Consider the following 22,886-nt stretch of genomic DNA (forward strand, 5'->3'; position numbering starts at 1 on the left):
TTCCCGTATACTATATTCTATATGCTGTGTCCTATATTCTATATTCTAAATTCTATTTTCAGTATTCTGTATTCTATTTTCTAAATTCTGTGTTCTACATTCCATGTTCTAAATTGTGGATTCTATATTCTCTATTATATATTCTGTGTTCTACATTCTATATTCTAAATTCTATATTCAGTATATTTTTTTCTCAATTCTAAATTCTATGTTCTGAATTCCATGATCTAAATTCTATATTCAGTATTCTGTTTTCTGTATTCTACATTCTGTGTTCTGCATTCTATGTTCTAAATTGTATATTCTGTATTCTGTATTGTAAATTCAAAATTCTGTGTTCTGCAATCCAAGTTCTAATTTCTGTGTTCTGCATTCCATGTTCTAAATTCTGTGTTCTATATTCTCTATTGTATATTCTATATTCTGTGTTCTACATTCTATATTCTAAATTCTATATTCAGTATTGTGTATTCTATATTCTAAATTCTATTTTCTGCATTCCATGCTCTTAATTCTGGGTTCTATATTCTCTATTCTATATTCTATATTCTGTGTTACAGATTCTATATTCTAAATTCTATATTCAGTATTCTGTATTCTATATTCTAAATTCTGTGTTCTGCATTGCATGTTCTATATTCTATATTTAGTATCCTGTATTCTATATTCTATATTCTGTGTTCTACATTCTATATTCTAAATTCTATATTCAGAATTCTGTTTTCTATTTTCTATATTCTGTGTTCAGCGTTCCATGTTCTAAATTCTGTGTTCTATATCCTCTATTCTATATTCGATATTGTGTGTTCTTCATTCTATTCTCTACATACAATAATTTGCATTCCGTATTCTATATTCTAAATTCTGAGTTCTAAGTTCTAAATTCTAAATTCTATATTCAGTATTCTATAGTCTATATAATAAATTCTGTGTTCTGCATTCTTTATTCTAAATTCTATATTCAGTATTCTGCATTCTACTTTCCAGATTCAGTGTTCTGAATTTCATTTTCTAAATTCTGGATTCTATATTCTATATTCTGTGTTCTACATTCTATATTCTAAATTCTATATTCAGTATTATGTATTCTATTGTCTAAATTCTGTTTTCTGCATTCAATATTCTAAATTCTATATTCATTATTACCTATTCTATATTCTAAATTCTGTGTTCTGCATTCCATATTCGAAATTCTGAATTCTATATTCTCTATTCTATATTCAATATTCTGTGTTCTACATTCGAAATTCTAAATTCTATATTCAGTATTCTGTATTCTATATTCTAAATTCTCTGTTCTGCTTTCCATGTTCTAAATTCTGGGTTCTATATTGTCTGTTCTATATTCTATATTGTGAGTTCTTCATTCTATACTCTACATACTATATTTTGCTTTCCGTTGTCTATATTCTAAATTCTGAGTTCTAAATTCTTAATTCTAAATTCTATATTCAGTAATCCATATTCTATATACTAAATTCTGTGTTCTGCTTTCTATGTTCTAAATTCTATATTCAGTATACTGTATTCTATTTTCTAAATTCAGTGTTCTGCATATCATGTTCTAAATTCTGGATTCTATATTCTCTATTCTGTGTTCTACATTCTATGTTCTAAATTCTATATCCAGTATTCTGTATTCTATATTCTAAATTCTGTGTTCAGCATTCCATGTTCTATATTCTATTTTCAGTGTTTTATATTCTATATTCTAAATTATGTGTTCTGCATTCTATGTTCTAAATTGTATATTCACTATTCTGTATTATATATTCTAAATTCTGTGTTTGCATTCAATGTTCTAAATTCTGGATTCTATACTTTGTATTCTTTATTCTATAATCTGTGTTGTTCATTCAATATTCTAAATTCTGTATTCATTATTCTGTATTCTATTGTCAAAATTCTGAGTTCTGCATTCTATGTTCTAAATTCTATATTCATTATTCTGTGTTCTATATTCTAAATTCTGTGTTCTGAATTCCATGTTCAAAATTCTGGGTTCTGTATTCTGTTTTCCATATTCTATATTCTGTGTTCTACATTCTATATTCTGTAATCTATATTCTGCTTTCCTTATTCTATATTCTATATTCTGTGTCCTACGTTCTATATTCTGAATTCTATTTTTATTATTCTGTATTCTATTTTCAAAATTCTGTGTTCTACATTCCATGTTCTAAATTCTGGTTTCTATATTCTCTATTCTATATACTGTGTTCTACATTCTATTTTCTAAATTCTATGTTCAGTATTTTTTATTCTATATTCTAAGTTCTATGTTCTTCATTTCATGTTCTGATTTCTATATTCTGTATTCTGCTTTCTGTATTCTAAATTCTGTGTTCTGCATCATATGTTCTAAATTCTGTATTCAGTATTATGTATTCTGTATTCTAAATTCTGTGTTCTGCATTCCATTTCTAAATTCTGGCTTCTATATTCTCTTTTATATATTCTATATTTTGTGTTGTTCTTTCTATATTCCACATTCTATATTCTGCATAAGGTATTCTATATTGAATATTCTGTGTTTTACATTCTATATTCGAAATTCTATATTCAGTATTCTGTATTCTATAACCTAAACTCTGTATTCTTCATTCCATGTTCTAAATTCTGGGTTCTATATTCTCTAATCTATTCTATATTGTGTGTTTTTCATTCTATATTCTACAGATTATAGTCTGCATTCCGTATTCTATATTCTATATTATGTGTTCTTCATTCTATATTCTAAATTCTATATTCTCTATTCTGTATTCTATATTCTAAATTCTGTGTTCTGCATTCCATGATCTAAATTCTGGGTCCTATATTCTCTTTCTATATTCTATATTCTGTTTTATTCATTCTATTTTCCACATTCTATATTCTGCATTCCGTATACTATATTCTATATCCTGTGTTTTACATTTTATGTTCGAAATTCTATATTCAGTATTCTGTATTCTATAATCTAAACTATGTGTTCTGCATTCAATGTTCTAAATTCTGGGTTCTATATTCTCTATTCTATATTCTATATTTTGTGTTCTACATTCTATATTCTAAATTCTATATTCAGTATTCTGTATTCTATATTCTAAATTCTATTTTCTGCATTCCATGCTCTTAATTCTGGGTTCTATATTCTCTATTCTATATTCTATATTCTGTGTTACAGATTCTATATTCTAAATTCTATATTCAGTATTCTGTATTCTATATTCTAAATTCTGTGTTCTGCATTGCATGTTGTATATTCTATATTTAGTATCCTGTATTCTATATTCTATATTCTGTGTTCTACATTCTTTATTCTAAATTCTATATTGAGAATTCTGAATTCTATTTTCTATATTCTGTGTTCAGCGTTCCATGTTCTAAATTCTGTGTTCTATATCCTCTATTCTATATTCGATATTGTGTGTTCTTCATTCTATTCTCTACATACAATATTTTGCATTCCGTATTCTATATTCTAAATTCTGAGTTCTAAGTTCTAAATTCTAAATTCTATATTCAGTATTCTATAGTCTATATAATAAATTCTGTGTTCTGCATTCTATATTCTAAATTCTATATTCAGTATTCTGCATTCTACTTTCTAGATTCAGTGTTCTGAATTTCATTTTCTAAATTCTGGATTCTATATTCTATATTCTGTGTTCTACATTCTATATTCTAAATTCTATATTCAGTATTATGTATTCTATTGTCTAAATTCTGTTTTCTGCATTCAATATTCTAAATTCTATATTCATTATTACCTATTCTATATTCTAAATTCTGTGTTCTGCATTCCATATTCTAAATTCTGAATTCTATATTCTCTATTCTATATTCAATATTCTGTGTTCTACATTCGAAATTCTAAATTCTATATTCAGTATTCTGTATTCTATATTCTAAATTCTCTGTTCTGCTTTCCATGTTCTAAATTCTGGGTTCTATATTGTCTGTTCTATATTCTATATTGTGAGTTCTTCATTCTATACTCTACATACTATATTTTGCTTTCCGTTGTCTATATTCTAAATTCTGAGTTCTAAATTCTTAATTCTAAATTCTATATTCAGTAATCCATATTCTATATACTAAATTCTGTGTTCTGCTTTCTATGTTCTAAATTCTATATCCAGTATTCTGTATTCTATATTCTAAATACTGTGTTCAGCATTCCATGTTCTATATTCTATTTTCAGTGTTTTATATTCTATATTCTAAATTATGTGTTCTGCATTTTATGTTCTAAATTCTATATTCACTATTCTGTATTATATATTCTAAATTCTGTGTTTGCATTCAATGTTCTAAATTCTGGATTCTATACTTTGTATTCTATATTCTATAATCTGTGTTCTTCATTCAATATTCTAAATTCTGTATTCATTATTCTGTATTCTATTGTCAAAATTCTGAGTTCTGCATTCTATGTTCTAAATTCTATATTCATTATTCTGTGTTCTATATTCTAAATTCTGTGTTCTGAATTCCATGTTCAAAATTCTGGGTTCTGTATTCTGTTTTCCATATTCAATATTCTGTGTTCTACATTCTATATTCTGTAATCTATATTCTGCTTTCCTTATTCTATATTCTATATTCTGTGTCCTACGTTCTATATTCTGAATTCTATTTTTATTATTCTGTATTCTATTTTCAAAATTCTGTGTTCTACATTCCATGTTATTAATTCTGGTTTCTATATTCTCTATTCTATATACTGTGTTCTACATTCTATTTTCTAAATTCTATGTTCAGTATTTTTTATTCTATATTCTAAGTTCTATGTTCTGCATTTCATGTTCTAATTTCTATATTCAGTATTCTGCTTTCTGTATTCTAAATTCTGTGTTCTGCATCATATGTTCTAAATTTTGTATTCAGTATTATGTATTCTGTATTCTAAATTCTGTGTTCTGCATTCCATTTCTAAATTCTGGCTTCTATATTCTCTTTTATATATTCTATATTTTGTGTTGTTCTTTCTATATTCCACATTCTATATTCTGCATAAGGTATTCTATATTGAATATTCTGTGTTTTACATTCTATATTCGAAATTCTATATTCAGTATTCTGTATTCTATAACCTAAACTCTGCATTCTTCATTCCATGTTCTAAATTCTGGGTTCTATATTCTCTAATCTATTCTATATTGTGTGTTTTTCATTCTATATTCTACATATTATAGTCTGCATTCCGTATTCTATATTCTATATTATGTTTTCTTCATTCTATATTCTATATTCTATATTCTCTATTCTGTATTCTATATTCTAAATTCTGTGTTCTGCATTCCATGATCTAAATTCTGGGTTCTATATTCTCTTTCTATATTCTATATTCTGTTTTATTCATTCTATTTTCCACATTCTATATTCTGCATTCCGTATACTATATTCTATATCCTGTGTTTTACATTTTATTTTCGAAATTCTATATTCAGTATTCTGTATTCTATAATCTAAACTATGTGTTCTGCATTCCATGTTCTAAATTCTGGGTTCTATATTCTCTATTCTATATTCTATATTTTGTGTTCTACATTCTATATTCTAAATTCTATATTCAGTATTCTGTATTCTATATTCTAAATTCTATTTTCTGCATTCCATGCTCTTAATTCTGGGTTCTATATTCTCTATTCTCTATTCTATATTCTGTGTTACAGATTCTATATTCTAAATTCTATATTCAGTATTCTGTATTCTATATTCTAAATTCTGTGTTCTGCATTGCATGTTCTATATTCTATATTTAGTATCCTGTATTCTATATTCTATATTCTGTGTCCTACATTCTATATTCTAAATTCTATTTTTATCATTCTCTATTCTATTTTCTAAATTCTGTGTTCTACATTCCATGTTCTAAATTCTGGTTTCTATATTCTCTATTCTATATTCTGTGTTCTACATTCTATTTTCTAAATTCTATATTCAGTATTTTTTATTCTATATTCTAAGTTCTATGTTCTGCATTTCATGTTCTAATTTCTATATTCAGTATTCTGCTTTCTGTATTCTAAATTCTGTGTTCTACATCATATGTTCTAAATTCTGTATTCAGTATTATGTATTATATATTCTAAATTCTGTGTTCTGCATTCCATTTCTAAATTCTGGGTTTTATATTCTCTTTTATATATTCTATATTTTGTGTTCTACATTCTATATTCCACATTCTATATTCTGCATTCCGTATTCCATATTCTATATTCTGTGTTTTACATTCTATATTCTAAATTCTATATTAAGAATTGTGTATTCTATATTCTAAATTCTGTGTTCTGCATTCCATGTTCTAAATTCTGAGTTCTATATTCTCTACTGTATTCTATATTTTGTGTTTTTCATTCTATATTCTACATACTATATTCTGCATTCCGTATTCTATATTCCATACTATGTGCTCTACATTCTGTATTCTAATTCTATATTCAGTATTCAGTATTCTATATTCTAAATTCTGTGTTCTGCATTATATGTTCTAAATTCAATATTCAGGATTCTGTATTCTATATTCTTAATTCTGTGTTATGCATTCCATGTTCTATATTCTGAATTCTATATACTCTATGCTATATTCTATATTCTGTGTTCTACATTTTATATTCTAAATTCTGTGTTCTGCATTCTATGTTCTAAATTCTATATTCATTATTCTGTGTTCTATATTCTAAATTCTGTGTTTTGCATTCCATATTCTAAATTCTGGGTTCTGTATTCTGTTTTCCATAGTCTATATTCTGTGTTCTATATTCTATATTCTGTATTCTATATTCTGCATTCCGAATTCTACATTGTATATTCTGTGTTCTACATTCTATATGCTAAATTCTATATTCAGTATTCATATACTATTTTCTAAATTCTGTGTTCTGCATTCCATGTGCTTAATTCTGTATTCTATAATCTGTATTCTATGTTCTGTGTTCTACATTCTATATTCTAATTTCTATATTCAGTATTCTGTATTGTAAGTTCTAAATTCTGTGTTCTGCATTACATGTTCTACATTCTGTGTTGTACATTGTCTATTGTATATTCTATATAATGTGTTCTTCATTCTATACTCTACATACTATATTTTGCATTCCGTAGTCTATAGTATATATTCTTTGTTCTAAATTTTTAATTCTAATTTCTATATTCAGTATTCTATATTCTATATACTAAATTCGGTGTTCTGCATTCCATGTTCTATATTCTATATTCAGTATTCTGTATTCTATATTCTAAATTCTGTGTTCTGCATTATATGTTCTAAATTCTATATTCAGTATTCTGTATTCTATTTTCAATATTCAGTGTTCGGCATATCATATTCTAAATTCTGTATTTTATATTCTATATTCTGTGTTCTACATTCTATATTCTAAATTCTATATTCAGTATTCAGTATTCTATATTCTAAATTCTGTGTTCTGCATTATATGTTCTAAATTCAATATTCAGGATTCTGTATTCTATATTCTTAATTCTGTGTTATGCATTCCATGTTCTATATTCTGAATTCTATTTACTCTATGCTATATTCTATATTCTGTGTTCTACATTCTATATTCTAAATTCTGTGTTCTGCATCCCATGTTCTAAATTCTGGGTTGTGTATTCTGTTTTCCATATTCTATATTCTGTGTTCTACATTCTATATACTGTATTCTATATTCTGCATTCCGTATTCTATATTGTATATTCTGTGTTCTTCATTATATATTCTAAATCCTATATTCACTATTCCGTATTCTGTATTCTAAATTCTGGGTTCGGCATTCCATTACTAAATTCTAAGTTCTATATTCTCTATTTTATATTATTTATATTGTGTTCTGCATTCTATATTCTGCATTCATTTTCTATGTTCTATGTTCTGTGTTCTATATTCTGTATTCTTAATTCTATATTCAGTATTCTGTATTCTATAATCTAAATTCTGTGTTCTGCATTCCATGTTCTAAATTTTGGGTTCTGTATTCTGTTTTCCATATTCTCTATTTTGTGTTCTACATTCTATATTCTAAATTCTATATTCAGTATTTTGTATTATATATTTAAATTCTGTGTTCTGCATTCCATTACTAAATTCTAGGTTCTATATTCTCTTTTATATATTCAATATTTTGTGTTCTTAATTCTATATTCTACATTTTATATTCAGCATTCATTTTCCATATTCTATGTTCTGTGTTCTATATTCTGTATTCTAATTCCTATATTCAGTATTCTGTATTCTATATTCTGAATTCGGTGTTCTACATTCTATATTCAAAATTCTAAATTCAGTATGCTGTATTCTATATTCTAAATTCTGTGTTCGGCATTCCATGATCTAAATTTTGGCTTCTATATTCTCTATTATATATTCTATATTTTGTGTTCTTCATTCTATATTCCACATTCTATATTCTGATCCGTATACTATATTCTATATTGTGTGTTTTACATTCTATATTCTAAATTCTATATTCAGTATTCTGTATTCTATAATCTAAATTCGGTGTTCTGCATTCCATGTTCTAAATTTTGGGTTCTGTATTCTGTTTTCAATATTCTATATTTTGTGTTCTACATTCTATATTCTAAATTCAGTATTCAGTATTTTGTATTATATATTTTAATTCTGTGTTCTGAATTCCATTACTAAATTCTAGGTTCTATATTCTCTTTTATATATTCAATATTTTGTGTTCTTAATTCTATATTCTACATTCTATATTCTGCATTCATTTTCCATATTCTATGTTCTGTGTTCTATATTCTGTATTCTAATTCCTATATTCAGTATTCTGTATTCTATATTTTGAATTCGGTGTTCTACATTCTATATTCAAAATTCTAAATTCAGTGTTCTGTATTCTATATTCTAAATTCTGTGTTCTGCATTCCATGATCTAAATTTTGGCTTCTATATTCTCTTTTATATATTCTATATTTTGTGTTGTTTTTCTATATTCCACATTCTATATTCTGCATACGGTTTTCTATATTGAATATTCTGTGTTTTACATTCTATATTCGAAATTCTATATTCAGTATTCTGTATTCTATAACATAAACTCTGTATTCTGCATTCCATGTTCTAAATTCCGGGTTCTATATTCTCTAATCTATTCTATATTGTGTGTTTTTCATTCTATATTCTACATATTATAGTCTGCATTCCGTATTCTATATTCTATATTATGTGTTCTTCATTCTATATTCTAAATTCTATATTCTCTATTCTGTATTCTATATTCTAAATTCTGTGTTCTGCATTCCATGATCTAAATTCTGGGTTCTATATTCTCTTTCTATATTCTATATTCTGTTTTCTTCATTCTATTTTCCACATTCTATATTCTGCATTCCGTATACTATATTCTATATTCTGTGTTTTACATTCTATATTCTAAATTCTATATTCAGTATTCTGTATTCTATATTCTAAATTCTGTGTTCTGCATTGCATGTTCTATATTCTATATTTAGTATCCTGTATTCTATATTCTATATTCTGTGTCCTACATTCTATATTCTAAATTCTATTTTTATCATTCTCTATTCTATTTTCTAAATTCTGTGTTCTACATTCCATGTTCTAAATTCTGGGTTCTATATTCTCTATTCTATATTCTGTGTTCTACATTCTATTTTCTAAATTCTATATTCAGTATTTTTTATTCTATATTCTAAGTTCTATGTTCTGCATTTCATGTTCTAATTTCTATATTCAGTATTCTGCATTCTGTATTCTAAATTCTGTGTTCTACATCATATGTTCTAAATTCTGTATTCAGTATTATGTATTATATATTCTAAATTCTGTGTTCTGCATTCCATTTCTAAATTCTGGGTTTTATATTCTCTTTTATATATTCTATATTTTGTGTTCTACATTCTATATTCCACATTGTATATTCTGCATTCCGTATTCCATATTCTATATTCTGTGTTTTACATTCTATATTCTAAATTCTATATTAAGAATTGTGTATTCTATATTCTAAATTCTGTGTTCTGCATTCCATCTTCTAAATTCTGAGTTCTATATTCTCTACTGTATTCTATATTTTGTGTTTTTCATTCTATATTCTACATACTATATTCTGCATTCCGTATTCTATATTCCATACTATGTGCTCTACATTCTGTATTCTAATTCTATATTCAGTATTCAGTATTCTATATTCTAAATTCTGTGTTCTGCATTATATGTTCTAAATTCAATATTCAGGATTCTGTATTCTATATTCTTAATTCTGTGTTATGCATTCCATGTTCTATATTCTGAATTCTATATACTCTATGCTATATTCTATATTCTGTGTTCTACATTTTATATTCTAAATTCTGTGTTCTGCATTCTATGTTCTAAATTCTATATTCATTATTCTGTGTTCTATATTCTAAATTCTGTGTTTTGCATTCCATATTCTAAATTCTGGGTTCTGTATTCTGTTTTCCATAGTCTATATTCTGTGTTCTATATTCTATATTCTGTATTCTATATTCTGCATTCCGAATTCTACATTGTATATTCTGTGTTCTACATTCTATATGCTAAATTCTATATTCAGTATTCATATACTATTTTCTAAATTCTGTGTTCTGCATTCCATGTGCTTAATTCTGTATTCTATAATCTGTATTCTATGTTCTGTGTTCTACATTCTATATTCTAATTTCTATATTCAGTATTCTGTATTGTAAGTTCTAAATTCTGTGTTCTGCATTACATGTTCTACATTCTGTGTTGTACATTGTCTATTGTATATTCTATATAATGTGTTCTTCATTCTATACTCTACATACTATATTTTGCATTCCGTAGTCTATAGTATATATTCTTTGTTCTAAATTTTTAATTCTAATTTCTATATTCAGTATTCTATATTCTATATACTAAATTCGGTGTTCTGCATTCCATGTTCTATATTCTATATTCAGTATTCTGTATTCTATATTCTAAATTCTGTGTTCTGCATTATATGTTCTAAATTCTATATTCAGTATTCTGTATTCTATTTTCAATATTCAGTGTTCGGCATATCATATTCTAAATTCTGTATTTTATATTCTATATTCTGTGTTCTACATTCTATATTCTAAATTCTATATTCAGTATTCAGTATTCTATATTCTAAATTCTGTGTTCTGCATTATATGTTCTAAATTCAATATTCAGGATTCTGTATTCTATATTCTTAATTCTGTGTTATGCATTCTATGTTCTATATTCTGAATTCTATATACTCTATGCTATATTCTATATTCTGTGTTCTACATTCTATATTCTAAATTCTGTGTTCTGCATCCCATGTTCTAAATTCTGGGTTGTGTATTCTGTTTTCCATATTCTATATTCTGTGTTCTACATTCTATATACTGTATTCTATATTCTGCATTCCGTATTCTATATTGTATATTCTGTGTTCTTCATTATATATTCTAAATCCTATATTCACTATTCCGTATTCTGTATTCTAAATTCTGGGTTCGGCATTCCATTACTAAATTCTAAGTTCTATATTCTCTATTTTATATTATTTATATTGTGTTCTGCATTCTATATTCTGCATTCATTTTCTATGTTCTATGTTCTGTGTTCTATATTCTGTATTCTTAATTCTATATTCAGTATTCTGTATTCTATAATCTAAATTCTGTGTTCTGCATTCCATGTTCTAAATTTTGGGTTCTGTATTCTGTTTTCCATATTCTCTATTTTGTGTTCTACATTCTATATTCTAAATTCTATATTCAGTATTTTGTATTATATATTTAAATTCTGTGTTCTGCATTCCATTACTAAATTCTAGGTTCTATATTCTCTTTTATATATTCAATATTTTGTGTTCTTAATTCTATATTCTACATTTTATATTCAGCATTCATTTTCCATATTCTATGTTCTGTGTTCTATATTCTGTATTCTAATTCCTATATTCAGTATTCTGTATTCTATATTCTGAATTCGGTGTTCTACATTCTATATTCAAAATTCTAAATTCAGTATGCTGTATTCTATATTCTAAATTCTGTGTTCGGCATTTCATGATCTAAATTTTGGCTTCTATATTCTCTATTATATATTCTATATTTTGTGTTCTTCATTCTATATTCCACATTCTATATTCTGATCCGTATACTATATTCTATATTGTGTGTTTTACATTCTATATTCTAAATTCTATATTCAGTATTCTGTATTCTATAGTCTATATTTTGTGTACTGCATTCCATGTTATAAATTCTGGGTTCTGTATTATGTTTTCCATATTCTATACTCTGTGTTCTACATTCTATATTCTGCATTCCGAATTCTATTTTATATATTCTGTGTTTTACATTCTATATTCGAAATTCTATATTCAGTATTCTGTATTATATGGTCTAAATTCTGTGTTCTGCTTTCTATGTTCTAAATCCTATATTCATTTTTCTGTGTTCTATATTCAAAAATCTGTGTTCTGAATTCCATGTTCAAAATTCTGGATTCTGTATTCTGTTTTCCATATTCTATATTCTGTGTTCTACATTCTATATTCTGTATTCTATATTCTGCTTCCCGTATACTATATTCTATATGCTGTGTCCTATATTCTATATTCTAAATTCTATTTTCAGTATTCTGTATTCTATTTTCTAAATTCTGTGTTCTACATTCCATGTTCTAAATTGTGGATTCTATATTCTCTATTATATATTCTGTGTTCTACATTCTATATTCTAAATTCTATATTCAGTATATTTTTTTCTCAATTCTAAATTCTATGTTCTGAATTCCATGATCTAAATTCTATATTCAGTATTCTGTTTTCTGTATTCTACATTCTGTGTTCTGCATTCTATGTTCTAAATTGTATATTCTGTATTCTGTATTGTAAATTCAAAATTCTGTGTTCTGCAATCCAAGTTCTAATTTCTGTGTTCTGCATTCCATGTTCTAAATTTTGTGTTCTATATTCTCTATTGTATATTCTATATTCTGTGTTCTACATTCTATATTCTAAATTCTATATTCAGTATTGTGTATTCTATATTCTAAATTCTATTTTCTGCATTCCATGCTCTTAATTCTGGGTTCTATATTCTCTATTCTATATTCTATATTCTGTGTTACAGATTCTATATTCTAGATTCTATATTCAGTATTCTGTATTCTATATTCTAAATTCTGTGTTCTGCATTGCATGTTCTATATTCTATATTTAGTATCCTGTATTCTATATTCTATATTCTGTGTTCTACATTCTATATTCTAAATTCTATATTCAGAATTCTGTTTTCTATTTTCTATATTCTGTGTTCAGCGTTCCATGTTCTAAATTCTGTGTTCTATATCCTCTATTCTATATTCGATATTGTGTGTTCTTCATTCTATTCTCTACATACAATAATTTGCATTCCGTATTCTATATTCTAAATTCTGAGTTCTAAGTTCTAAATTCTAAATTCTATATTCAGTATTCTATAGTCTATATAATAAATTCTGTGTTCTGCATTCTTTATTCTAAATTCTATATTCAGTATTCTGCATTCTACTTTCCAGATTCAGTGTTCTGAATTTCATTTTCTAAATTCTGGATTCTATATTCTATATTCTGTGTTCTACATTCTATATTCTAAATTCTATATTCTGTATTATGTATTCTATTGTCTAAATTCTGTTTTCTGCATTCAATATTCTAAATTCTATATTCATTATTACCTATTCTATATTCTAAATTCTGTGTTCTGCATTCCATATTCTAAATTCTGAATTCTATATTCTCTATTCTATATTCAATATTCTGTGTTATACATTCGAAATTCTAAATTCTATATTCAGTATTCTGTATTCTATATTCTAAATTCTCTGTTCTGCTTTCCATGTTTTAAATTCTGGGTCCTATATTGTCTGTTCTATATTCTATATTGTGAGTTCTTCATTCTATACTCTACATACTATATTTTGCATTCCGTTGTCTATATTCTAAATTCTGAGTTCTAAATTCTTAATTCTAAATTCTATATTCAGTAATCCATATTCTATATACTAAATTCTGTGTTCTGCTTTCTATGTTCTAAATTCTATATTCAGTATACTCTATTCTATTTTCTAAATTCAGTGTTCTGCATATCATGTTCTAAATTCTGGATTCTATATTCTCTATTCTGTGTTCTACATTCTATGTTCTAAATTCTATATCCAGTATTCTGTATTCTATATTCTAAATTCTGTGTTCAGCATTCCATGTTCTATATTCTATTTTCAGTGTTTTATATTCTATATTCTAAATTATGTGTTCTGCATTCTATGTTCTAAATTCTATATTCACTATTCTGTATTATATATTCTAAATTCTGTGTTTCATTCAATGTTCTAAATTCTGGATTCTATACTTTGTATTCTTTATTCTATAATCTGTGTTGTTCATTCAATATTCTAAATTCTGTATTCATTATTCTGTATTCTATTGTCAAAATTCTGAGTTCTGCATTCTATGTTCTAAATTCTATATTCATTATTCTGTGTTCTATATTCTAAATTCTGTGTTCTGAATTCCATGTTCAAAATTCTGGGTTCTGTATTCTGTTTTCCATATTCTATATTCTGTGTTCTACATTCTATATTCTGTAATCTATATTCTGCTTTCCTTATTCTATATTCTATATTCTGTGTCCTACGTTCTATATTCTGAATTCTATTTTTATTATTCTGTATTCTATTTTCAAAATTCTGTGTTCTACATTCCATGTTCTTAATTCTGGTTTCTATATTCTCTATTCTATATACTGTGTTCTACATTCTATTTTCTAAATTCTATGTTCAGTATTTTTTATTCTATATTCTAAGTTCTATGTTCTGCATTTCATGTTCTAATTTCTATATTCAGTATTCTGCTTTCTGTATTCTAAATTCTGTGTTCTGCATCATATGTTCTAAATTTTGTATTCAGTATTATGTATTCTGTATTCTAAATTCTGTGTTCTGCATTCCATTTCTAAATTCTGGCTTCTATATTCTCTTTTATATATTCTATATTTTGTGTTGTTCTTTCTATATTCCACATTCTATATTCTGCATAAGGTATTCTATATTGAATATTCTGTGTTTTACATTCTATATTCGAAATTCTATATTCAGTATTCTGTATTCTATAACCTAAACTCTGCATTCTTCATTCCATGTTCTAAATTCTGGGTTATATATTCTCTAATCTATTCTATATTGTGTGTTTTTCATTCTATATTCTACATATTATAGTCTGCATTCCGTATTCTATATTCTATATTATGTTTTCTTCATACTATATTCTATATTCTATATTCTCTATTCTGTATTCTATATTCTAAATTCTGTGTTCTGCATTCCATGATCTAAATTCTGGGTTCTATATTGTCTTTCTATATTCTATATTCTGTTTTATTCATTCTATTTTCCACATTCTATATTCTGCATTCCGTATACTATATTCTATATCCTGTGTTTTACATTTTATTTTCGAAATTCTATATTCAGTATTCTGTATTCTATAATCTAAACTATGTGTTCTGCATTCCATGTTCTAAATTCTGGGTTCTATATTCTCTATTCTATATTCTATATTTTGTGTTCTACATTCTATATTCTAAATTCTATATTCAGTATTCTGTATTCTATATTCTAAATTCTATTTTCTGCATTCCATGCTCTTAATTCTGGGTTCTATATTCTCTATTCTCTATTCTATATTCTGTGTTACAGATTCTATATTCTAAATTCTATATTCAGTATTCTGTATTCTATATTCTAAATTCTGTGTTCTGCATTGCATGTTCTATATTCTATATTTAGTATCCTGTATTCTATATTCTATATTCTGTGTCCTACATTCTATATTCTAAATTCTATTTTTATCATTCTCTATTCTATTTTCTAAATTCTGTGTTCTACATTCCATGTTCTAAATTCTGGGTTCTATATTCTCTATTCTATATTCTGTGTTCTACATTCTATTTTCTAAATTCTATATTCAGTATTTTTTATTCTATATTCTAAGTTCTATGTTCTGCATTTCATGTTCTAATTTCTATATTCAGTATTCTGCTTTCTGTATTCTAAATTCTGTGTTCTACATCATATGTTCTAAATTCTGTATTCAGTATTATGTATTATATATTCTAAATTCTGTGTTCTGCATTCCATTTCTAAATTCTGGGTTTTATATTCTCTTTTATATATTCTATATTTTGTGTTCTTCATTCTATATTCCACATTCTATATTCTGCATTCCGTATTCCATATTCTATATTCTGTGTTTTACATTCTATATTCTAAATTCTATATTAAGAATTGTGTATTCTATATTCTAAATTCTGTGTTCTGCATTCCATGTTCTAAATTCTGAGTTCTATATTCTCTACTGTATTCTATATTTTGTGTTTTTCATTCTATATTCTACATACTATATTCTGCATTCCGTATTCTATATTCCATACTATGTGCTCTACATTCTGTATTCTAATTCTATATTCAGTATTCAGTATTCTATATTCTAAATTCTGTGTTCTGCATTATATGTTCTAAATTCAATATTCAGGATTCTGTATTCTATATTCTTAATTCTGTGTTATGCATTCCATGTTCTATATTCTGAATTCTATATACTCTATGCTATATTCTATATTCTGTGTTCTACATTTTATATTCTAAATTCTGTGTTCTGCATTCTATGTTCTAAATTCTATATTCATTATTCTGTGTTCTATATTCTAAATTCTGTGTTTTGCATTCCATATTCTAAATTCTGGGTTCTGTATTCTGTTTTCCATAGTCTATATTCTGTGTTCTATATTCTATATTCTGTATTCTATATTCTGCATTCCGAATTCTACATTGTATATTCTGTGTTCTACATTCTATATGCTAAATTCTATATTCAGTATTCATATACTATTTTCTAAATTCTGTGTTCTGCATTCCATGTGCTTAATTCTGTATTCTATAACCTGTATTCTATGTTCTGTGTTCTACATTCTATATTCTAATTTCTATATTCAGTATTCTGTATTGTAAGTTCTAAATTCTGTGTTCTGCATTACATGTTCTACATTCTGTGTTGTACATTGTCTATTGTATATTCTATATAATGTGTTCTTCATTCTATACTCTACATACTATATTTTGCATTCCGTAGTCTATAGTATATATTCTTTGTTCTAAATTTTTAATTCTAATTTCTATATTCAGTATTCTATATTCTATATACTAAATTCGGTGTTCTGCATTCCATGTTCTATATTCTATATTCAGTATTCTGTATTCTATATTCTAAATTCTGTGTTCTGCATTATATGTTCTAAATTCTATATTCAGTATTCTGTATTCTATTTTCAATATTCAGTGTTCGGCATATCATATTCTAAATTCTGTATTTTATATTCTATATTCTGTGTTCTACATTCTATATTCTAAATTCTATATTCAGTATTCAGTATTCTATATTCTAAATTCTGTGTTCTGCATTATATGTTCTAAATTCAATATTCAGGATTCTGTATTCTATATTCATAATTCTGTGTTATGCATTCCATGTTCTATATTCTGAATTCTATATACTCTATGCTATATTCTATATTCTGTGTTCTACATTCTATATTCTAAATTCTGTGTTCTGCATCCCATGTTCTAAATTCTGGGTTGTGTATTCTGTTTTCCATATTCTATATTCTGTGTTCTACATTCTATATACTGTATTCTATATTCTGCATTCCGTATTCTATATTGTATATTCTGTGTTCTTCATTATATATTCTAAATCCTATATTCACTATTCCGTATTCTGTATTCTAAATTCTGGGTTCGGCATTCCATTACTAAATTCTAAGTTCTATATTCTCTATTTTATATTATTTATATTGTGTTCTGCATTCTATATTCTGCATTCATTTTCTATGTTCTATGTTCTGTGTTCTATATTCTGTATTCTTAATTCTATATTCAGTATTCTGTATTCTATAATCTAAATTCTGTGTTCTGCATTCCATGTTCTAAATTTTGGGTTCTGTATTCTGTTTTCCATATTCTCTATTTTGTGTTCTACATTCTATATTCTAAATTCTATATTCAGTATTTTGTATTATATATTTAAATTCTGTGTTCTGCATTCCATTACTAAATTCTAGGTTCTATATTCTCTTTTATATATTCAATATTTTGTGTTCTTAATTCTATATTCTACATTTTATATTCAGCATTCATTTTCCATATTCTATGTTCTGTGTTCTATATTCTGTATTCTAATTCCTATATTCAGTATTCTGTATTCTATATTCTGAATTCGGTGTTCTACATTCTATATTCAAAATTCTAAATTCAGTATGCTGTATTCTATATTCTAAATTCTGTGTTCGGCATTCCATGATCTAAATTTTGGCTTCTATATTCTCTATTATATATTCTATATTTTGTGTTCTTCATTCTATATTCCACATTCTATATTCTGATCCGTATACTATATTCTATATTGTGTGTTTTACATTCTATATTCTAAATTCTATATTCAGTATTCTGTATTCTATAATCTAAATTCGGTGTTCTGCATTCCATGTTCTAAATTTTGGGTTCTGTATTCTGTTTTCAATATTCTATATTTTGTGTTCTACATTCTATATTCTAAATTCAGTATTCAGTATTTTGTATTATATATTTTAATTCTGTGTTCTGAATTCCATTACTAAATTCTAGGTTCTATATTCTCTTTTATATATTCAATATTTTGTGTTCTTAATTCTATATTCTACATTCTATATTCTGCATTCATTTTCCATATTCTATGTTCTGTGTTCTATATTCTGTATTCTAATTCCTATATTCAGTATTCTGTATTCTATATTTTGAATTCGGTGTTCTACATTCTATATTCAAAATTCTAAATTCAGTGTTCTGTATTCTATATTCTAAATTCTGTGTTCTGCATTCCATGATCTAAATTTTGGCTTCTATATTCTCTTTTATATATTCTATATTTTGTGTTGTTTTTCTATATTCCACATTCTATATTCTGCATACGGTTTTCTATATTGAATATTCTGTGTTTTACATTCTATATTCGAAATTCTATATTCAGTATTCTGTATTCTATAACATAAACTCTGTATTCTGCATTCCATGTTCTAAATTCCGGGTTCTATATTCTCTAATCTATTCTATATTGTGTGTTTTCCATTCTATATTCTACATATTATAGTCTGCATTCCGTATTCTATATTCTATATTATGTGTTCTTCATTCTATATTCTAAATTCTATATTCTCTATTCTGTATTCTATATTCTAAATTCTGTGTTCTGCATTCCATGATCTAAATTCTGGGTTCTATATTCTCTTTCTATATTCTATATTCTGTTTTCTTCATTCTATTTTCCACATTCTATATTCTGCATTCCGTATACTATATTCTATATTCTGTGTTGTACATTCTATATTCTAAATTCTATATTCAGTATTCTGTATTCTATATTCTAAATTCTGTGTTCTGCATTGCATGTTCTATATTCTATATTTAGTATCCTGTATTCTATATTCTATATTCTGTGTCCTACATTCTATATTCTAAATTCTATTTTTATCATTCTCTATTCTATTTTCTAAATTCTGTGTTCTACATTCCATGTTCTAAATTCTGGGTTCTATATTCTCTATTCTATATTCTGTGTTCTACATTCTATTTTCTAAATTCTATATTCAGTATTTTTTATTCTATATTCTAAGTTCTATGTTCTGCATTTCATGTTCTAATTTCTATATTCAGTATTCTGCTTTCTGTATTCTAAATTCTGTGTTCTACATCATATGTTCTAAATTCTGTATTCAGTATTATGTATTATATATTCTAAATTATGTGTTCTGCATTCCATTTCTAAATTCTGGGTTTTATATTCTCTTTTATATATTCTATATTTTGTGTTCTACATTCTATATTCCACATTCTATATTCTGCATTCCGTATTCCATATTCTATATTCTGTGTTTTACATTCTATATTCTAAATTCTATATTAAGAATTGTGTATTCTATATTCTAAATTCTGTGTTCTGCATTCCATCTTCTAAATTCTGAGTTCTATATTCTCTACTGTATTCTATATTTTGTGTTTTTCATTCTATATTCTACATACTATATTCTGCATTCCGTATTCTATATTCCATACTATGTGCTCTACATTCTGTATTCTAATTCTATATTCAGTATTCAGTATTCTATATTCTAAATTCTGTGTTCTGCATTATATGTTCTAAATTCAATATTCAGGATTCTGTATTCTATATTCTTAATTCTGTGTTATGCATTCCATGTTCTATATTCTGAATTCTATATACTCTATGCTATATTCTATATTCTGTGTTCTACATTTTATATTCTAAATTCTGTGTTCTGCATTCTATGTTCTAAATTCTATATTCATTATTCTGTGTTCTATATTCTAAATTCTGTGTTTTGCATTCCATATTCTAAATTCTGGGTTCTGTATTCTGTTTTCCATAGTCTATATTCTGTGTTCTATATTCTATATTCTGTATTCTATATTCTGCATTCCGAATTCTACATTGTATATTCTGTGTTCTACATTCTATATGCTAAATTCTATATTCAGTATTCATATACTATTTTCTAAATTCTGTGTTCTGCATTCCATGTGCTTAATTCTGTATTCTATAATCTGTATTCTATGTTCTGTGTTCTACATTCTATATTCTAATTTCTATATTCAGTATTCTGTATTGTAAGTTCTAAATTCTGTGTTCTGCATTACATGTTCTACATTCTGTGTTGTACATTGTCTATTGTATATTCTATATAATGTGTTCTTCATTCTATACTCTACATACTATATTTTGCATTCCGTAGTCTATAGTATATATTCTTTGTTCTAAATTTTTAATTCTAATTTCTATATTCAGTATTCTATATTCTATATACTAAATTCGGTGTTCTGCATTCCATGTTCTATATTCTATATTCAGTATTCTGTATTCTATATTCTAAATTCTGTGTTCTGCATTATATGTTCTAAATTCTATATTCAGTATTCTGTATTCTATTTTCAATATTCAGTGTTCGGCATATCATATTCTAAATTCTGTATTTTATATTCTATATTCTGTGTTCTACATTCTATATTCTAAATTCTATATTCAGTATTCAGTATTCTATATTCTAAATTCTGTGTTCTGCATTATATGTTCTAAATTCAATATTCAGGATTCTGTATTCTATATTCTTAATTCTGTGTTATGCATTCCATGTTCTATATTCTGAATTCTATATACTCTATGCTATATTCTATATTCTGTGTTCTACATTCTATATTCTAAATTCTGTGTTCTGCATCCCATGTTCTAAATTCTGGGTTGTGTATTCTGTTTTCCATATTCTATATTCTGTGTTCTACATTCTATATACTGTATTCTATATTCTGCATTCCGTATTCTATATTGTATATTCTGTGTTCTTCATTATATATTCTAAATCCTATATTCACTATTCCGTATTCTGTATTCTAAATTCTGGGTTCGGCATTCCATTACTAAATTCTAAGTTCTATATTCTCTATTTTATATTATTTATATTGTGTTCTGCATTCTATATTCTGCATTCATTTTCTATGTTCTATGTTCTGTGTTCTATATTCTGTATTCTTAATTCTATATTCAGTATTCTGTATTCTATAATCTAAATTCTGTGTTCTGCATTCCATGTTCTAAATTTTGGGTTCTGTATTCTGTTTTCCATATTCTCTATTTTGTGTTCTACATTCTATATTCTAAATTCTATATTCAGTATTTTGTATTATATATTTAAATTCTGTGTTCTGCATTCCATTACTAAATTCTAGGTTCTATATTCTCTTTTATATATTCAATATTTTGTGTTCTTAATTCTATATTCTACATTTTATATTCAGCATTCATTTTCCATATTCTATGTTCTGTGTTCTATATTCTGTATTCTAATTCCTATATTCAGTATTCTGTATTCTATATTCTGAATTCGGTGTTCTACATTCTATATTCAAAATTCTAAATTCAGTATGCTGTATTCTATATTCTAAATTCTGTGTTCGGCATTCCATGATCTAAATTTTGGCTTCTATATTCTCTATTATATATTCTATATTTTGTGTTCTTCATTCTATATTCCACATTCTATATTCTGATCCGTATACTATATTCTATATTGTGTGTTTTACATTCTATATTCTAAATTCTATATTCAGTATTCTGTATTCTATAATCTAAATTCGGTGTTCTGCATTCCATGTTCTAAATTTTGGGTTCTGTATTCTGTTTTCAATATTCTATATTTTGTGTTCTACATTCTATATTCTAAATTCAGTATTCAGTATTTTGTATTATATATTTTAATTCTGTGTTCTGAATTCCATTACTAAATTCTAGGTTCTATATTCTCTTTTATATATTCAATATTTTGTGTTCTTACTTCTATATTCTACATTCTATATTCTGCATTCATTTTCCATATTCTATGTTCTGTGTTCTATATTCTGTATTCTAATTCCTATATTCAGTATTCTGTATTCTATATTTTGAATTCGGTGTTCTACATTCTATATTCAAAATTCTATATTCAGTATTCTGTATTCTATATTCTAAATTCTCTGTTCTGCTTTCCATGTTTTAAATTCTGGGTTCTATATTGTCTGTTCTATATTCTATATTGTGAGTTCTTCATTCTATACTCTACATACTATATTTTGCATTCCGTTGTCTATATTCTAAATTCTGAGTTCTAAATTCTTAATTCTAAATTCTATATTCAGTAATCCATATTCTATATACTAAATTCTGTGTTCTGCTTTCTATGTTCTAAATTCTATATTCAGTATACTGTATTCTATTTTCTAAATTCAGTGTTCTGCATATCAT

This window comes from Vicugna pacos, unplaced genomic scaffold (assembly GCF_048564905.1).
Source record: "Vicugna pacos unplaced genomic scaffold, VicPac4 scaffold_14, whole genome shotgun sequence".
NCBI lineage: Eukaryota > Metazoa > Chordata > Mammalia > Artiodactyla > Camelidae > Vicugna > Vicugna pacos.